General features: G+C 42.4%; 1 non-coding gene across 1 annotated transcript; it reads right to left on the bottom strand.

The window, feature by feature from the left end:
* Window positions 1–858: 858 nt before the first annotated feature.
* On the bottom strand, window positions 859–964 carry LOC120105837. Its single transcript, XR_005508113.1, has one exon. It is a non-coding gene; the product is annotated as a small nucleolar RNA R71 (small nucleolar RNA).
* Window positions 965–3,891: the final 2,927 nt, after the last annotated feature.

Below are 3,891 nucleotides of genomic sequence, written 5' to 3' on the forward strand. Positions count from 1 at the left end.
TCACTTTAATTAAAATCAATTAGACATTGGCCCCTAGGGACATTCGAGCTCAATAGGATGAAGATCACGGAAAGTTGCACCAATTTCGCTCTGTGGCTTAGTTGATGTCTAGGCAAGCTTTGTCCCTATAAGGGAGACAGTTCATCTGTTCGAGGCAAGTGGGTTTTAAGTGGGACCTTTGCGAACGCATCTGACCCCTCCACTTACCTGGGAGCTTACCTGGTCAACTCGGTTCATTAGACCGGATTGGAGGCTTAGGTGCCCTCTTCAAACCAGTTAGGAGCTGTCTAGTGATTTTAGGACAAAGACTAGGATTGATATGCTTTTCTCTTTTATTGCATGCTTGATTGATCGAGTACTAGTGTATGTACGGTAGTCGTTTTAGAGTACGAAACCTATTACCTTTTGACCCTGAAATAGAACGAACCCTTAGGAACATTCGAGCTAAGATCAAAACATTAGGATCATCCCCACCTCTTAAGATGGCTGAAGAACAACCCAAACTCCTGAGGGAGTACTTTACTCCCACTATTTACACTTCCCCATCTTGTATTCGATTACCTGAGGTAGCAGCTGTACAATATGAAATAAAGTCTAGTGTGATCCAAATGCTCCCATCTTTTTATGGGCTCACCAACGAAGACCCATACAAACATTTAGATGAATTTCTTGAGATTTGCACCACTGTCAAGATTCAGAACTTCACTGATGATGCCCTGAAACTTAGGTTATTCCCTTTCTCCCTTAAAGATAGAGCCAAACAATGGTTGAATTCTTTAGAAGCTAACTCAATTCGTTCTTGGGATCAAATGCAACAAGAATTTCTTAAAAAATACTTTCCTATAGGAAGAACGAACCAGTTTAGACGTGCCATTACAAGCTTCTCCCAAACCGAGGGAGAAGAATTTCATGAAACTTGGGAGAGATTTCGGGACCTAATCCGTAAATGCCCTCATCATCAAATACCTAAGTGGCAGCTAGTGCAATGTTTCTATGACGGTTTGACGGAACGAAACCGTCAGATGATCGATGCTGCATGCGGGGGGACTTTCATGCTTCGAAATGAGCATGAAGCATGGCAACTATTTAAAAATCTTAATGAAAACTCCCTCCATCATGCTTCATGTTCTCGTCAAGCATCCCCGAATTTTCAAAGAAAAGGGGCCATTTGTGAAATAAGTCATTCTATGGACCTGTCTAGCAAGGTAGAAGCATTGTCCCATAAGATTGACCAACTAATGATAGGAGGACATGTCGTTAGCTCTTCCCAAGCACAAGTGTGTGCTATCTGTTCTAGCCCATCGCATCCTATTCATGAGTGCCCCTCAGCACCCCAATATCCCGAACTCGTGCAAGAACACATCAATGCTGCCCAAACACAGCCCAGACCGGGTAATGATCCATTTTTCAATACATATAATCCGGGATGGCGGAATCATCCAAATTTTTCTTGGAGGCAGCAAGCTTCTAATACCTCCCAACCCTTTTTCCAAAATTTTCAAAACCTTCAGAATTTTCATCTCCACCATCCCTCAACTCAATTTCAGCATCCTCCTCCTCCAACCCAAAGAAATACAGCCTTTGAGGAGAAGGTGTTGACTGCCCTTCAAGGTTTGGAGGCAAACACACAACTATTGCACTCTCACACGCAATCAATTGCTAAGCTAGAATCCCAAATGGGTCAACTAGCTAATGCATTAAACAAGCGAGAGGAAGGTAAGCTTCCAAGTCAACCAATGAGTAATCCTAGGGGACAATACGTGGCTCAAGAAACTCGACTAAATCATGAGCAAGCTAATGCTTTGACTACCCTAAGGAGTGGACGTATAATAGATAATAAGGTTGGGGAGGGTAACAATAAGGAAGGAGAAGAAGAAAAGAAGAATGTGTCACATGAAAATCCAAAACCTTCTTCAGCTAGTCCACCATCTGCCACAACCCACATTCCAAAGGCTCCATTCCCTGAAGCACTTAATGCACCCTCTCCCTTTGGCAAGAAGGGAACTTCATTAGAAGAGATGATGGAGGTTTTCAAACAAGTTAAAATCAACCTCCCACTCCTTGATGCCATCAAACAAGTTCCCTCCTATGCCAAATTTCTCAAAGACCTTTGCACCCAAAAGCGGAAATCTAGGACACATGTGCCTAAAAAGGTCCTCCTAACTGAGCAGGTAAGTTCCATTCTCCAACACAACACCCCTCCAAAATTCAAAGATCCTGGTGCTCCCACTATTTCCTGTGTCATAGGAGATAACTTCATTGATCGAGCACTTTTAGATCTAGGGGCAAGTGTGAATCTTCTACCCTATTCAGTCTATGAAAAATTTGGGTTGGGTGAATTGAAACCTACCTCGGTATCTTTACAATTGGCTAATCGATCGGTGAAGATGCCAAGGGGGATGATTGAAGATGTTCTTGTCAAGGTAGACAAATTCTATTTTTCAGTAGATTTTATCGTCCTTGACATGGAACATGTGCCCAACCTTAAAAAACAAATCCCTGTGATTCTTGGTCGTCCCTTTTTAGCGATAGCCAATGCATGTATTAACTGTAGAACTGGGGCAATGGATATATCATTTGGAAACATGAAAATTAAGTTGAATGTGTTTCATGCCGCCGACCAACATGTGAGGGAAGACGAGTGTTGCCTAATTGACGAAATGGATGATCTTGTAGAGAACGCCCTTCCCTATACCTTAGCAAATGATCCCTTAGAGGCATGTTTGGCCCATTTTGACATTGACAACTTTGATATAGACAAGGCCGTAGAAGAAGTTAACATCTTACTCGACAATCAATCTCCCATGAGTTCCCTTCCTTGGAAGATCCGACCTGAACCTCTTCCCCCTATTGCTAGCGCACCACTTTGTCCTTCCATTGATTCTCCACCTAAACTTGAGTTAAAGCCACTTCCGACAACTCTTAAGTATGCCTTTCTAGGACCAGAAGATACCCTTCCTGTAATCATCGCGGCCAACTTATCTACTGAATAGGAGGGTAAATTTTTAAGGGTGCTAGAAGAGAATAAACATGCCATAGGATGGTCTGTAGCCGATTTGAAAGGGGTTGACCCCTCTGTTTGTATGCATCGAATTCATCTCGAAGATGATGCAAAGCCCACCCGAGAAATGCAAAGAAGACTCAATCCTAACATGAAGGAGGTAGTCAAGAAAGAAGTGGTGAAGTTATTAGATGCCGGAATCATTTATCCAATTTCTGATAGTAAGTGGGTGAGTCCAACACAAGTGGTACCCAAGAAATCAGGTATCACTGTGGTTGAAAATACGGAAGGAGAATTGATACAAACACGCACAACCACGGGTTGGCGCGTGTGTATTGACTACAGAAAACTTAATTCGATGACTAGGAAAGACCATTTCCCTCTACCTTTCATAGATCAAATTTTGGAACGGTTGGCTGGTCAAGGTTTCTACTGCTTCTTAGATGGTTATTCTGGATATAATCAAGTACCTGTTTACCCGGACGATCAAGAGAAAACCACTTTTACTTGCCCATTTGGGACATTTGCATATAGGAGGATGCCTTTTGGACTATGCAATGCACCTGCAACTTTTCAACGATGCATGATGGCCATTTTTTCAGATATGGTGGAAAACTTTCTAGAAGTGTTCATTGATGATTTCTCAGTTTTTGGCCTATCTTTTGACGATTGTCTGGATAATTTGACCTTAGTTTTGAAAAGATGTAAGGAGACCAACCTAGTATTAAGTTGGGAAAAGAGCCATTTCATGGTTCAAGAAGGCATAGTTTTAGGACACGTCGTGTCCAAGAGGGGCATTGAAGTAGATAAAGCCAAAGTCGATCTTATTTCCAATCTCCCCCCACCCAAAACTGTGAAACAAATCCGATCATTCCTTGGCCATGCTGGTT

This window comes from Phoenix dactylifera, unplaced genomic scaffold, assembly GCF_009389715.1.
Source record: "Phoenix dactylifera cultivar Barhee BC4 unplaced genomic scaffold, palm_55x_up_171113_PBpolish2nd_filt_p 000381F, whole genome shotgun sequence".
NCBI classification, from domain to species: Eukaryota; Viridiplantae; Streptophyta; class Magnoliopsida; order Arecales; family Arecaceae; genus Phoenix; species Phoenix dactylifera.